Source organism: Nothoprocta perdicaria, unplaced genomic scaffold, assembly GCF_003342845.1.
Source record: "Nothoprocta perdicaria isolate Ctin4 unplaced genomic scaffold, notPer1 scaffold_14, whole genome shotgun sequence".
Classification (NCBI taxonomy): Eukaryota; Metazoa; Chordata; class Aves; order Tinamiformes; family Tinamidae; genus Nothoprocta; species Nothoprocta perdicaria.
Genome location: NW_020454538.1, coordinates 2,614,754 through 2,632,038, shown reverse-complemented (window position 1 = coordinate 2,632,038; position 17,285 = coordinate 2,614,754).

Here is a 17,285-nt window from a genome sequence, read left to right as displayed (position 1 = left end):
CACAACATATCACTGCATACATGTTAGCCCTCCTCCTATTCTCCTACTGATGCCTCTGAACCACACTCCTACCATGGCCTTGTTAGTGCTGAACTTGTTGCAAAGCTCAGAGGAAATTCTGCCTGTCTTCACATCATCAAGGAGATAGCATTCAAACCTGCTGCTGATTTCTCTGGCTAGTCGTTTAGGTGGAGAATATAGTAATTTTTTCAAAACTTCTGAGATGTGCTATGAGCTCAGCTTCTCCTTTCATCCAGAGCCGCGTCTGGGATCTCCCCACTGCTGGAGGCATCAGCAGCCCCTTCCCTCTGCTGCCTTGGCTGATCCATTGAGCCTCTCTGGAACAGCTCCTTCCATTCGGAGGTGTTTGTTGATGACTTGAATCATTATTTCGGTTAAGAGACCCCAACATCTTCTCCAGGCTCATCTCCCCTGGTTATTTCCAAGGTCCTGGTGAATTCTTTGCCAGTGATACCCATACGTACATTCACAAGCAGTCTTCAGCCACTTCCACAGGAGATCTATGAGACTCACTGTTAACATCTGAGGCTGGTATTTAAGTAATTGCGCCTATATGAGTAGACTAAGCAGGGCTTGTGCGCTGTCCCCTGATGATATGCGCCGCTAATTTGCTGGCACCCTTCCTGGTATGCTTTGGGCCCACGGCTCTCCTAGACAACACTCAGGTCTGGTTCAGGGGAGAGCACAGGCCGGGGACTGTGTCTAACCGACACGTGGACAGAAGCCACACTGTTTGGGGAAGGAAACTGGTCTAGTTGTGCAGGCGTGAGCTGTGCTGTGTTATTTGCCTGAAGGCCTGGCAACTGGTCCTTGTTCATTTTATTTTCTGGCGTAGAAAACGCCAGAAATCAGGAGCTGATATATGGAAAATGCCATCCCAATAGCACACAGAGAAACAGGAAGTGAGGGCTGTTTTGGGTTAGCTGATTTTGAAGACACATGAGAGAAGGGACTAAGCATGGGAAAGCAGCTCTGCCAGTGTCAAGAGACTAGTGACTCCAAGCTCTGGCCTAAACTATACTAGAGTTGCCATTTTGCAGTTCTGTTGGCAGCCAGGATGAATCTGTTCCAGTATTTTGAAGGAAAAAAACATACATGAAGCATTAGACCTGATGGTAACTCCTAAAAGTGTAAGTTTATTGTGCTAAAAACTTATAAACTGGCCCATTTCACCTGTTTTCACAGGGACACAGCACTATCAGGACAGCTTGAGGCTGAAGTACAGCTTGGCAGAGATACCTAAATGCAGAGGACACCAAATTTTGAGGAGGAGCAATAACTTCCACTAGCCAGTTGTTGGGAGAAGCACATCTGGAAGGTGAGGCATAATGCAGCAGGGAGGAAGCAATCCATGTCTGCAATAGTTCATGGAGGATCCCTTGAATCCCTGGCAGCCTGTGGCGATATCCACCACAGATATCAGATCTTACTGAGGTCAACCTCACATACTCATCCCCAGAAATAATTAGTATGGTAATTAGCTTGATTCTTAGTAAATACTGATAATTTTTTTCTGTGTTCCTTGGACTTGCAGACCCTACAATGTGTGTGTGTACGTATATATATGCTATATATATATTTATGTATGTATGGCTGTGTGTGAGAGAGTATAGATCTATATACAGTGCTTAATTTGTTATCCCTCTCTTGAAAGCAAGTAGAGAATTAACTCTTCAAACTCAACATCTATAGTATCTTGTAACTTTAGCATGTGGGAGACCACTCCACACACCAGTGGCTCCCAGGGTCCAGCCCTGCATAAACATCGCATCACTTAGCTCACATAACAAATGAAATTCCCCATTTCTCCTTCACACCAATAGAATCAGTGTCAAACTCCTTCTGGCTATTCCCAGGCTCTTTCTCCAGAGCTAATATATTAACAAAAATATGTCTTGCTGCTTTCTTTTTCTCACTGTTGCCTTCTCCGCTGATTTTAATTAAACACTCCTTGGTTGTGAGAACAGGGCAGGGAGGGTTTCTTTCCCTTTCTGCAAAAAGCCCACCAAGAAGGTTTTCTTAATCTCTCACCAGCATAAAATGAGCTTTCACTATGCCAACGAGTAAGCTTCAAAGTTTTAATTAATTTCTCTGCTTGCATAAGCATAACAATATTAGTCAAGTTGGCCTATAAATTGTACCGACCAGTCTGGATTTTTAATTAAATTAACATCATTACATTCAGAGATATGATATATATTCCACCACAAAGCCTACCTTGGCAATACTTACCCCGTTCTTGACTCCCCCTCAGTTCTTTGTGGACTGCATAGATGGATTGAAAACTGAGGGCAACAGATGAGCTTACCAACAAATCACTTCTAAATTGGCAACTGTGACTTGGAGGAGATATTTCTTCAGCCAAGCAGGACCTATTCACATATATGACAAACTAAACGAAACAAGAAACAACAGGGCTTTCGGGGTAGAGGAGGAATGAATATGCCCATGTACAAAAGATATTTCTCATTGCCTGTAATTTGTAAAATACTGTACAAACACAACTTTTGTTTGCTATTGCAGCAATTTACTAGTACCTAATAAAACATTCATTTGCGTGTTGACCTTTGTAACAAGTCATAGACTCATTTAATCATGGAAATAGAGAGCTCACAGGAGCCTCAAGAGATCAATTATGTCCCCTAGTGTTCTCTGGAGTTATAAAATAAATAATAACAGCAAGAAGAGTGACACCAAAATGCATAAAGAGAGTGGGTATGGCCTAGTACTTGGTCTCCAGCTGTGTTAGAGGTTATCGCAGATAAATTGTCTTTGGAAATTGCCTCCTTTTATTTGCAACATGCTTTAGCCGAACCATGACTTATACCAAATGAATAAAGGCTTGACTAACAATTCTGATGTTCTTCTTACTGAGGCTTGAAGACTGTGTATTTAATGACTAAAATGTGTTTATTTTAAAATTACACAGCAGACCAATAAGAGTCATCTGTAAACTTCAACAACCAGCCTGTTTTGCTGCCTGCAGCTCAAAAAATTGCCTTTCCAAACAACGTCAGAGAGCAGACGTTGTCAACCTTTGCTCTCTGCAGCCACATCCCACAGAACAAATTGTTTTACATTACATATGCGCAGCAACACCACACTGTGGAGTCATTGTAATCACTAACTGCTAAGTTATGCTCATTCAGCGATGCTATGACTTAATACAATTCCTCCAAGGGGCTTGTCCAGGAAGCACAAGCCCCACGTGTCAATAGTAAGGTTTTAAGAGCACAGCTTTATGTATTTGTTAAGCACATGGCATGCCCGTGGAAAGGTGGGAGAAGTGCTTTCCAGGGTGTGGAATGCAGTCCTGGCCCTTTCATTATCCACCTCGATGATCTATCTCCAGGGTTGCAATGCTGCTCTCTCACTGTGTGGTATTGGGGGGAGTAGGGGACAGTCCCTGGATCAAGGGAGTCCGTGGACCTTAAGGAAGAGGGCCTAAGTCACACACAGAGGGATCAGGAGAGAAGGACACAAATGGTGGACCAAATTGATGATATCACTATTCCTTTAATGACTAAAATAAGGATATGAATAAACTACTATACTGTATTTTTTAATATTTATCTAAGAATTATAATGATGATTCTTAATTACTCATTCTCTCCATGTTGAATGTCAGGTGAATCCCATCTGTGCAGGACCTGCTTTAGTGTGGCATGAATCCTCCATCTCCATGCCCTTCAGGGGCTGTAAATAGGAAATTTAAGAAACATTTACTGACCAAGTCAATGAAGAAATTTCCTTGCAGCCTGATAAGGAGCTAAGTAGGATGCAGGGGCATATTCTGGAAACTGCTTCATGGGTGGGTACAAGGCCAGAGGACACCTACAGTCTTGCTCCAGCTCCCTACTCATTTATGTACCATATGAGTTCTTCCTAACCCATGGAACATCTACCTTTGGTGTTGGAGTTCTGTTTGCTATGAATGAAACAGTAAATATTCAGGCAGCAAAAGAAGGACTGATGCCTAGTGTAGTAGTTAAATCATCCAGCTGAAGGCGAGAGGGGAATCATCTGGTACCTTGAAAACAAGGTTCAAAGAAATAGGCCTGTGACTTGTATGTACTCTTGGCTAATTACTTGCATCTTTTAGGTGTAGACATTGCTAACAGCTAGAGAATTTGAGTTTTTTAAACAGAGCACTGTGAAAAGAACAGAAGAGTAGATTTGTATAGAAAGGTTCAGTAATAAGATCTCAGATAGATAGGTTAGCTGCTGACATGGAAAATTACTTCAGTGAGTGGTTTTAGATAAGTGGTGAGGGAAAATGAAAAATTCGGAGTGGATGCCAAGAGCCAGAGGTAATATATCCCCATATACTGGTATGAAAGACTGGGAAAGAGAAAGGAATAGACTTCCAAGCATTTTGTTTCTGATGGGGCTTCATTTATACAGCATCTGCTACCATCAGAACCCCCTAAAGGACTTGGCTTCTAAAAACTAGTATGGTACGAATAAATCAAAATCACTCAGGAGAAGACTTTTGCCACCTTCTGATCTGTATTTTGCAGAGTAACCATTATGAATTACATGCTCAGTCCTCGTCAATGCCCTCACAATTGCCAAATGATAGGAAACATCCATGGTACAATGAGAAACAGGTCCTAAACTCCAAAAAATAAAGCCATGGGGTTTGTTTGTTTGTTTGTTTGTTTTTTGTTTTTTTGAATGTCTCAGTGCATTGTAATATGGAAGGCTAAATAGAAGGATATGCCAAGGATGTGCCATGACATGGATATTTTCTGAACCTAGAGGATGCCACAGTTGAAAAATAAGGAGACAGATTTCACTGGAGTTTCTGGGGGAAAAACCTGAGAACTGAGACTCACAGATATTTTAAAATGATAAAATGATACTCCAGACAAATTGTTCTCTGCATCCTGAGGAATTTTCACCTGTTTTCCATGTAAGAAACTTTGTGTTCTTCATCCATTAAATAGTCATTGTGCTTTTATTAGCTATATATATTTTTTTAATAAAAATGATCACGTTAGAATTCCACTTTCTTTTAAATATTTTCGGAGGGCAGTAGTGCGTTTCCTAAACACTGTCTTCTTCCCTTTTTGGAATCATCCCTGTTAACATCTACTGTTTTTGTAATAGTGAGATCCTGTCACCTCTGGTAATTTTCAAGTCCAAGCCAGATCCTCAGCTCTGTGTATGAAGTTCCTGACAATTTAGTGTAGCTGGACTTCTGACCAACTGTCCATCCATCAATCTAGCTTAGAGAAAAACATGTGCTACCAGCTCTTGTGCTTTAGATACAAAGCCCACCACACCAAGAATCTTTGCATGAAGAATTATTTTCAATGGAAAGGGAAGGTTGTCCTTCATACACAGTCTCCATCATCAACAGAAAGTAGCCAGGGATCATCAGTCAAGTTAATAAGTTCATAAATCATATTCCTAGCTCTGCAGACACTCTTCTGAGGAGGCCTAGAAGAGAGTTTCTTCCTAAGAAGATGGCTTCCATGTATGCCCTGCAAAGAACTGTTAATAAGATCTCATATCTGAGAAAATGAGCCAAATCCAATAAATACAGTAGGTTAGAGTTGTGGGTAGCCTTTAGGATCAAATGCTAGCAATGTCATTCCATTGAAAGTACTATAATGACAGAGAAGCATTAGGAGATGCTTAGCACAAGAAGTGGCTTTGAAGGAGGCGTCTGCAAGAGCTTAGTTCAGGCTGCCTGGGAAGTCTGCTCCGGAGGAAGCCTTTGAGGTGGAGAGCCACTGTGGAGCCTGGGCCCGTGGAGCCGCAAAGCCCCGACGCCAGCACAACTGACTCCAGTCTAGCTGCAGAAAGCTTTCCAAAGTTTTGGAACTTTTCTCTTTTTCTCCCCTTTCACTTTAAATAAAAATGTACTATCTGCCTTTGCCATCTCAAAGAAATGACAGGCCGGCATTTGCACTGCTTCATGCTCCACTACCTTGTCCCACTAGGAGAGGCAGGATATTAGGGTGAACAACTTCCCAGCTCATTTTCAGCTCTCCAGAGGAAGTACACTTGGAAACTGCACTCTAATCCTGCCTTCCTCTGCTCCAAGACGCTGATGTGAACTTTGGCATTAATGATGGAGATGTCATGCTCATGGCTTGATGATAGGTGGACAGTATGTGTCAAAGATCCTTCCGCTCTTATAAGCACATCTGCCTGCCTTTACAAGCTTTACAAGCTTTTTTACAGCTTTGGATGGCAGGTTAATTGAGGTTGGACCACTTCTCTGTTCTGTTCTGTGATTTGAACACATCATGGTTATGTAGCTTGGAGTTCCATAGAAAAGGCAGAGGGAGCCTGAATCATCTTGCAAAAGATCCTGTACAAAAGATATCTCCAAGAGGAGTGTAGAATCATTTAATCACTTTTGCCCAACTGTGTGAGCTGTCAGTAGAAGCACATCTCCAGAAGCTGACGCAGAGCTTGCACCTCGCACTTGTATGACTGCAGCTTCTATTTCCCCCCCAAAGAAGTGTCCGTGTATACAGCGCAGATGACTGTAGGGGCAGATGTGCACTTGATTACTCATTTGGCATAAGCCAACACAGGCTGTCTCTGCACAGGTGCAGAGTCACTTACTGCTGAAAATGTTCTCTGCTGCGTTCCCCCATAGGAAAAATGCAAAATAATTATCAGAAGAAGAAAAAACGATTCATGAAGCCTATTTTATTAATGTTTTAGAGGGTTCCAGGAGATCTTTCTTCAATCAGTTTCACATGTGTTATTTAGCCTACCCCAAAGACCTACTGGGCAAATTGCCTTTAACACCAGGAAAATAAAAGCTGTCATGTTTCAGAACAGAAGCCAACCACCAGCTGTGGTTATGAATGACTTTTTTTTTCTCGAGTTTTTCTGCTACAGTTAAGTAGTAAAGGTGTTTTGATACCTTTTTTTTTTTTTTTTTTGAGTCAGATTTTGATGAAAATAAAGGGATTGCAGATTGCAACTGCATATGGTTACATTGCCATGTACCAAGCTATTCAACTTCTAGCCTTGCATACAGAGACAGGCCTGAATCAGAATAAAAGACCTGAACAGTCACCTGTACTTTAATTTGCACATGTAATCTTTCTGACGTGCTGCAATATGGAAAATTTTAACTTTTCTAAAGAGCAAGTCGAATCCAGAAACTCCATATCAGAATATCATTAAACCAGTTTAAAAATGAGTCTTTCCAGATGATTAGAGACAATCTGTAGAGTTGGGTGGCTGTAGGAATGTCAGCTCCAGCTGAACAGAGAATTAGTGTGCTGGTAAAGATACAAGAGTTTAAGGTATGGTCCTGCCTGACGTGCTCATGAAAATGGTCTGGACCTGCATTGTACTTGGTCAGGCTCAGATCCCACAGTCCTGGCCTAACATTATGCTATTATTTTTCCTGTTGAAATTTTCTTCTAATTTCCCACAAATTTGAAATATACGTTCGGAAAGTCTTTTCTCCATTCTTGATGAAGTCTCTGTGCTACACAGTACAGTCACCAATGTACTCTGGGGGGGGGTCTTTCTTCTGAAAAGAAAAAAAATATTTCGAGATAATTTGTCCTAAGTTCTAAATCCCAGGATATCTACTGATCATACTAGGCTCCTCTTGAAATGCTATCCACTGAGGAAAGGGAAAACTTTGGAAAACTTATGTGAGTTGCCTACTAATGACTTGCTTCCTTTCATCAAAGGAAGTTATTGTAATTTGATTATTTGAGAAAATTCCAAGGAGAATCTGTGCTACCAGTGACACGCTTTTAATTCTAATTTGGAACAAAAAGGCGTAAAATGTACCCTTGTATTCTATGTATAGATTTTCTCCCAGCAAGAGCTCCGATCAATTAAAAAGTAATTCTATACAATCAAACAAATAAATATGATGACCAATAAGCATAGCTGCAAAATCCCTTCCTACTTCCTCCAAAGCCATAAATGTTCAGTTTTCCCTACAAACCCTTCTGACTTTCAAAGCATAACTTAGTTTGCGTACATGGGAAAAATCGGGAAGGGTGAATTAGAGAGGGGATGGTTAGCAGAGCTTTGACCAACTCTGGAAATAATGCACAGTACCTGGTTTAGAAATTTACTTGCTTAGATTAGGATATTAATCTTAATCTAGGCATACAAATCGTTTAAAACTGACTGCCGTGAATCTTCTCACCAACTCCCAGGCTCAGATAAGACTCAGATTTCCCACTGTCACAGCTTTAGCACAAATACCAATGGGCAGCAGTGATGATAGAGACGTTGGCCTTGGAAGAAGGGGCTAAGAGCTCTTTGAGGAGCCTTCTACTCCTCGGAAGTTGCTCCCAAGTTTTCTGTTGTTAGCTTCAGGCAGCTAAATTCATTTCAGCCACTGTCCCACTTTGCCTACATTTTTGCCTGTTCTGGGGGAATCAGTGCCAAAAGGTTAAGAGCTTTAATCCTCTATATTAATGTATTAATGATCAAGATCATGACAGTTCTATAGCAATGAAGAAATTTTCACCCAAGAGTGAGATAAAAGATGAAAAGCTTTTTCAACAGTACTTGGTATCACTAGTGATTAAGTAAGGGAAAAGAGCAGCAATATCTGAGTGTCTCAAAGGACTTCTTGAAATGCCTATTAACAAGCTTATTTTTGATTAATAGTTCTATTGCTTATCAAACTGTAATTAGGCTATTGCTCTGCTGTCATTGTGACTGCAGGGACAAGAAGCACAATCCTCATTGTGCCAGGTGCTGTACAAAGACAGCCTCTACTCAAATAACTTACAGTTAATACAGAAGACAGTACTGGATTATGTTGGAAAAAATTGGAAAGTCCTAACATCCTAATAAATAATAGTTTAGGGAAAAGATCTTCATTTTGAGGGTCTTCTGGATAAAAGAAGATATGTCAAGAATGGCATAGTTTTGAATGTGTGGCTGAAGAAGAGAATCTCAAGAAACAGGTAGAAAGGTGAAAAAAAGTGTGCCCAGAACACCTCCTGAGCCCTGGGAGAATATGCTGCAAAAGACCCGTGCTCCTGACACATGGAGTCAGGAGCTCCTGCCGCAACACATAGAAGAGCTCCCACAGCTCAGAGAGCTGATCTTATGGCTGGAAATACTGACCATCCCGGGATACTCCTGTAAAATTTCCAGTGCCATAAATGCCATTTAGGTTACAATATAGGTCTTACCAGTAGGGCTTCAGCTTGGACCAGAGAATCCAGTTTGTCTAAATCCAGGGCAAATCCAAAGAGCTAAGCTGATTTACCTTAGTCAAAGTGTTGTCAAGTTCAGTTACAGAACCAAAGAGTTTCAATTTTTAATTGGATAGAGAGGAAAAATAATACAAGTTGCTGAACAAGGCCAAGATCTGTTGATATGCTCTTGTTCATCAGGCTTTAGAAATGGCATCACTGTCACTTTCCAAACTCAGTGTGTATCCCATTCCTAACACTGTCATGTCAGAGGAAACAGAGCATGCTCAGAAACATCTCAAGTCTTTCACACACAGGGAACTGCTGAAAAGAAATGTTAAAATGTGAAACATCTGGACCTAATCCATAAGCAAACTTTCCCTTGAATTTGAACTTCGATTCAAAGGATAGAGGGTGGAGAGGGAGGCTATAAACTCTCTTGTGATGTGACAAGTGAGACTTGTTCTCATTAAGGTGATGCTTGGTTTTTAATTAGATAGTCTCTACATTTGGCTCCACATTGTCAAATATAATTAATACAACACTGATTACTCACTGGCAATCTCTAGTTTTTCTTTTCTTTTTCACATTCTTCAAAGCACACACATTGTTTTGAAGAAGTAGGGTATTCCCTCTGCTCCTGGCCTGGGTTATCTCTATTTTCTGTGCTTGTATCTTATCTGACTGTCTATCTTCGTTCCTGTGCTGAGTGCTCAGTCTTACTTTCCTATCAAAGGCTTTTAAAACTTTTGTAATGTTTCCACACATTTAATTACCTCAGGAAAGGTGCAGACACCTAAGTGCCTAGTTATCTATCTCTAGACGCGAACATTTGTTTATAGGATTGAGGGATGTAATTTCAGTATACACATACACTGTAGATTCAGCAAATGCAAGGTGATATTATCATGTAGTGGATCACAGCTGTGCCTACCTCTACCCACATCTACCATGGCTCAGAGTTTTCCCCTCTGTGCAATATTGCTCCCTTTTCCTACTCTATGGTTTTCTCAGATAAGAGTCTTTCTCCTTCTTCCCAGAGGATGTCAAATACTGTTTTATTTCCTCATGCTTTCTCAGAAAGAAAGAAATGTATTCATGCTTTTCATCCTTCACCTTTCTTTGAAGGTGCCTCCAAACATTTAACTATAGCGGGCATTTTGGTTTTCTTCCCTGTATAATATCCTCAAACACCAAAGAGAGATGTCACGACCTGTCTGGAGACTATAGCAGCCAGGTTTCACTGCTCATTTCATGATCTTTTCATTGGATTGCTAGGAGACATCAGAGACCTGACTGAGCTTGGAGCTGTCAGGAGACTGTTCCCATGCTCAGGACTCCGAGGTGCCTTGAGTGCCTAGGTGCCTTTGCTCTGGAACTGCTTTTCCTAGGAGCTATGGTTCTGTCTTTGCTTGTGCTCTCTGCTTGATTTTTTTTTCTTCTTTTCTTCTGAAAAGTTGTCCTCAGCTTCATGGCGACACTCCCAAAGCTGAAGTTCTCATTGCTCTTAGAGGGCTTCGGAAATACAAAACCATACATGATAAGAATTACCTTCATGGATTATATATGACTTGTGGGTCACAGCAGAACCCATGCAATCAAAGGAACACATAACTTCCTTAACAGTTTATCAGATATAAACAACAGTGGATGGCAGACAGTCACAAGCCAAGGCTTTCTCTACCAGGGGCCCAAGTCACAACCTTGTCCTTTGTGCTTATGGAAGACCCCAAGGTCTACAGGCCCTGCTGTGCAGCCCGCAGAGACATCTAGTGACTGAATAACATACTGCTGGCAAGCTCTGAATTACAGTGGGATGTTCACGTGAGCAAAATACTTTCCACTTTCCGTAGATATTTACTAAATCTTACTATTTTGAAAATAAATAAGAATTGAAGTCTCTCCTCCCAGTGGGCCAAAAGGATGCTGTTTCGCTGTTTATCTTGGTTGAGCACAGGAAGTTGTGTTGTAAGGGAGCATTATTCAGCCTGGTGCAGATACAGCTTGTTAGTACTTTGTATTTATCCAAAATGTCTGGATAGGATACAGCGTAATCTGTAGAAGTTCAACCAGACAGATGTGTTGCTTTGGGCTGGTATGAATCATGGAACACTGAACTTCTGGGGGAAGGAAAAAAGATTAAATAATTTACAGTAAAGACTGTCCAGGTCTTTGTAGAGATGTGCATATGCAGACCTGCCTCATCTCAAATTACCAGATAGGACTCACGAACTTTCTGAAGATTATGAGTGCTCCTATTCCCCAGGCATGGAGAGCTGTGGTGCTCCTTAGAGTTCAATGGGACTTAATGTTTATGGTTGAATCCCAAGATTTGGATGGAAGGGTGCTGATAATTCTGTGGGAATAGACAAAAAAAACCCATTCCTCTAGTTTAGAAGCTTGAGGTAAATTCTCTTCATCCAGCAAATGTCAATTATTGGAGTATAGCTTAACCCACTGTGGCAGGAGTTTGCCATATTCTCTCATATCAGCCATGGGGTAAGAGCACACACACTGACAATTACTGCATATCAATTGGTACTCAAACCAAAACAGGATTTAAATGTAATACAACAGACCTACAGATTTTCTAGAAACCTGAATACCCCAAATTTCTCCCAGCTGTTGAAAGAAAGGGTTACTTTCCACAATCAGCTCTCTCATATCCACTGTCACTTGAGATGCTTGAGATCACTGCAGCTTGCTACAAGCATGCAGATCTATTGCACAACAAGAAGGTCAAGGAATCTGTACTGAATCTACCTCTTCCAGACTTGCTGACAACCAGAGTAGGTCAGCATCCACGTAGTCTAGTATTCCAACTTCGAGTCAGCTCTCAGGGCTTTAAAGACCTAAACTGTGGCGGACACAGAAGGGGGAATAACCTATACATGTTTGCTTTCTAACACCTAGAAAGAGTATTATAAATTCTGAAGCTCTGAATCTCTTTCCCCCAAATGTTTTTTCATCAACAATTGTAACTGGATAGTCTAGATGTGTTAGGCTAGATAGTCTAGTCAATTATAACTAGATAGTCTAGATATATTTTAGATCTGGCTAGTGATCAGAAGGGCAAAAGAAAATGAAAAATAAAGAGGGAAAATCATTGAACAGATATATATCTATTTTTATTTTAAGATTTTTGATGGAAGCTTGAGGATGGTTTTCATTTTATCCCAACTAGATGAGTTTATCCTAGTTATGTAAACTGGAAACCACCCAAGTTTTTACCACAGGAAGAATTCAATAATATTAAAAAAAAAAAACCCAATTATTGCCTTTTTTGTGTCTCCATGTGTATAAATTTCTGGGCACACATAAGCATTAATGATCATTAATGTTTGCTTATTTGCCAAAATAAGTGAAACTTATGGCCAAAAAAACTGACCTCACTTTTCTATCCCGACTCCAGTTTTGATATAAACAAGGTCATTATCACTGCCAGCAACTCAGAAAAACAAATCAAAACAAAAACATAGGGAATAGATTAAAAACCACCTTCCTTTCATATTCCAGGCCACAAGAGTCTAAAATAAGCATAGAAATAAGCCCCTAAGGACCATTCTGGTCTATTCAAACAACTCAATGGTTTTGTGGTGATTTCCAGCCCAGTCTGTTTACCAAGGGATTGCTCTTATCCTATTGATCAAGAGGGCTAAAACTGAAATGGAATAAGCCACAAATAAAAACAAGCATGTTCTCAGCTCTCAAGTGCCCTATACGCACTTGGTGTTTCATGCACCTGAACATTATGCCCCAAACACTCATCCACTTGAGGATCCTTGGCAGTCATTTGTGGTGCCATGGTATTACCTTACTCCAAAAAGTCCATTCCCTTGTTAGTGGCTTCTTATCTGGTACACATATGAATAGCAGCTTCCCAGCAAGCTCAGTAAATCAAAATGATCATTCCTTCAGCATCCCCTGTAAGGATTTTCTTCTTAAGACTGTAAGGTACAAGGAAAGACGATGAGACTATTCATACTTTTTAAGCTTATTAAGTGTCTAAGTGTTCAAATTCATGAGCCAGTCCCTACTTTTAGTTCATGTAAACAGAAGAGCTCAGCAGGAGAGCAATTTAAGACAAAGTCTTACTTACAGATATGAATTCCCACCAGCAAAATTCCCACGTCTCTCAATCGATTTTGAAGGAAGCCCAGCCTGATAATTCAGACACCTACTTCTGTGCCAGAAGGAATGATGTGCATTCCCTAGAGTGTAACCATATTACCATGCTCCTCATTAGGAGATGGCCTTTCCTCATATATGTTCAGATTTCGCTGTGTCTTTTGACTTTACACAAGTCAGACACGATGTTCGTGTTTTGTAAGACTACATCTTCAATATTAATGCAAATACAGATCACACAGACCAAGGTAATGACAATACTCATTCTTTCCTCCTACTGGAGAAGGATTTGAAAGCATTTGCTACAATTTCCACCTTGCTCTGAATACCCCAGGCTCCTAGTTGCTGTTGTGACACGGTTCTCCCATACGTTATGTCCCATTTTTGTCAGGTTCATCTCAATATCTCAAATGTGGTCTCAACTGTCAACTGTCTCAACTAGGATTCTCTCCTTGTACCCACAGATGAATACTGGAGCTATAGGTCTTACAGTCTGGAAATTGTCCTGGACTACTCCTTTTTTTTTTTTTTTTTCCAGGATGAAAACAAGCTATACACAATAACTGTGGCATGAGAGTTACAACACTGTTCCAAAATAAACATCCCAGCAAAAGAGTCTGCAGTGGATCATTGTGCCATAAACCACAGCCAAATAAAAGAGGAAGACAAGTCAGCCAAATTATTACCTTCCAAATCAGCCTCCCTCATAGTTTTCTGGTAATTTCTTTCTCTTATGAAAGAAATCCATGTCCATGTCCATGTCCATTCATTTCATGTCCATAGTTTTCTCTTTTACTCACAATTGTTCAAGAGCACCTTAGAGGAAGACCTGTAATTTTTTTTGGAGGAGTCAATGACACAGGTCTGGTCCTTATCTCTGTGCTTTGCAGCCTCTACACTTCCTTTATTTATTTATTTATTTATTTTTAAAGCACAGCATTGATTTTGCATAGATATATTTTATTATTATTAGCCTTTCCAAATTTCTTGCACAGAATCCCTCCAGCTCCCATGGCAAGCATGTTCATTAGATTATAGAGAAATGCGTGGTGGCCTCTGGCCACAGTTTTGCCAAGAACCTTCTAAGAACTATATACTATGTTCGTAAACAAAGTTCACCGGATGTTCAGCATCCAGCTTGCATGAAACTCTGCCAAGTCTGTGAGCATTAAATGTTGAACTAATAGTGAACTTTCATAAAGTAGGTCATATAATAAACTTACATGAATTACTCTTATAAGCCGCTATAAATTGCTCTACTAGAGGTTCCAAGCAATGTCCCCTCACTAAAACTGCAGTAAATCCTTAGAAGGAAAGACCATGTGTTGTACCTCACAACCTTGTGGTGTTGCCACATGGTTTGTAGCCCACCTTCCATTACATAGTGCAAAAAATGGAGCTGCTGTTTGCAACATTGGTGACTGTTTCTGTTGACCCTGTGGACAAACAGGAACAAATCTCTGGTTGTTTTAGAGAGATGAGGACGTTTTTCTGAAACAGAAACATCTGAAAAGAAAGTTGAGAAAAGAGTTTTGGGTTTTTTTTTTTCTGAATGTAAAAATCTTGATTTTTAGACAGTAGTTGTTCTCTTCTGGCTTCTTTGAAAAGCAAAAATGACAGTGAAAGGTGTTTTTGTAACATTCCTGGCATGTGTAAATTCAACTGTTATGCTCACATGAAGACACTCTGTCCCTTTATTTTTCTTCCCTTTGATCCATCCCAGTCTCAAAGGACAGAGCTCATGAGGGAATTAAGAGAATGCAGATGGAAGTCACTTTCTTCTCTCCCCCGGAGTTCTCCTACCTTCCTGTCCTAACTAACTCTCTCTATGAACATCGTGTCTGTGTTTCACAGCCAGTATGTCATCCCACATCCGCCTTGCTGGGGGGATTTCTCCCCTAAGCGGTTAGCCAGTAATTTCTGCTTCAAAGTTCATTCCAAACTAGATCCTTCTGCCAAGGAGCAGGTTTATGTGGGCTGCAGGCTGATGATTGGGGGTATCTTGCACCCTGTTTGTCTTGTCAGGAATGCAATATGCAGACATAAGAAGAAAAACCTGAAAAATGAAGGTATAATGCTGTAGATTGGTGGGTCAGCTACCAGGGAAGTGATGTGGTTTCTAATACTGCTTCCCAATGGCCTCTCTTTTGTCCCAAAACAATTTTGCATAAAACTTTCCTGAAGCAAAGCACATAAAAATTCAATAGTATGATATGTAACTCAGAGACACTGATGCCTTTTCCCGAACCTGTCACTAATGCCCAGCCCTGCAAGATACTTGCTTTCTTTGGTATCCATTAATATCAAAAGAATTTGAAGGCACTTGGTGCTTTCTTGCAAGAACTAAGACACAGAGAGGCTAGACTCCAACATCTGGAATAGATGCCCCAACCTAACTATGTGTCATATCTAGAGATCCTGATTTTAAAAAATTTCCTGGACAAAATAGAAAGAAAATGTCAGCACAGCCAGCACAAATCTCTGTTTATCATTTTTCCCTGGAAACTGAAGCCATGTCTTGATTGTGAGTCTCCCCATTTTTTTCTGGCTGGTGGCTTGCTGACATAGAGTATCATCCATTATAGGGAGTGTCACTCACTCCATTTCTGTTCTTGAAATATCTTTCAGTTCCCAAGCATGAGACTGGGAAATTGTGCAAAAACACACTTGAAATCTACTGAGGAGGAAAGTAGATAACTAGGAGCCAGGCAGGAAAGAGGACAAAATGTGTTCTGTCAGTAGATCCTTTCAAGGAACCCCATCCTGTTTCATGTCTTCTTCAGACAATTAATTTTTTAAGACTGGGGATTGAGGAAGGCTACCAAGTACAAGCTCATGAACACCAAAGTCCTCTGTGTGTTTCCTACAACAGAGCATGAATTCCCCCACAGTGCTTCACCCATGGACCTCAAGCTTCTTCCAGAGAAACTATGTCCATGGAAAGAGAGTTGTGTGATCCCTCTTCTTGTGACTCTTGGCATGTTGCCAGCAATTTCTTGCGCAGAAGTCACTGGTCTATGAAAGACTAGACAAGGATTAGCAAACTCCTTCCACTCAACAGAAATTGCAAGCAAGAGGTAACTCTTCATTTATCCTGATTATATATGAAGGAACTGGCATTTTTTCATGTTGTTAGATAAATGAATACTTAGAATGATTTTCTTACATAAAGTATTTAGATATAGGCATGTATGTCTGTTCTTATGCATTTGTGGCAGGAAAATTTCAGTGATCGTTAGCTGATGTGTAGAAATGCAAGATAGTTCATATGAAAGTTACAGATGAGTCTGCTAGTGTTATATTGTTAGGTAGAAAACAGTTGTACAAATCGTTTGTGAAAACAATTAATTTCTTACTTCACTAAATTTCTGGCGAGGGATGAGGATAAGAAAAGTCCTCCTTCCATGAGGAGCACTGAGCATCCTCTGTGGCAGGAGATTTAGTGTTGTTTCTGAGGTCTCACCACCACACTTGGCCTGCTAGGTGGTGAGCAAGAGAGACCTGGATTCCCTGAGCAATGGCATCTTTACCAACAGAATCAAAGATAACCTACCATCTATTTTTGTTAAAGCTTTCACTCACTCACGTGCTCAGGTCTGTTTCAAAACTCACTGAAATCACTGGGAGTTTCTCCATCGACTCCAACCAGCTCCAGATCTGGACTATACTGAGCTGCAGCAAGAGATCAACCATATGGAACTATTTCTGAGTCACAGTAGTAAGAGATATAATGAAAATATGTTGGCTTGTTTTAGTTGGTAAACATACAGTCTTGGCAGGCTCAGCAAGATACCAGATGCTAAGCGGCCTGGAAACTATCCTCTCTTCCCTGGAGATGGCTACTTCGGATGAGGGTGAAGACCTATGAAGAGGGCAGTGTGGGCACATCTGCTGTGCTACTGTTTTATACCTGTCCTGTTAATAAACAGAAGTTCCCAGGTCTGGCAGTCTGAAAGCTAAAAATTCCCTGTATCCAAACAA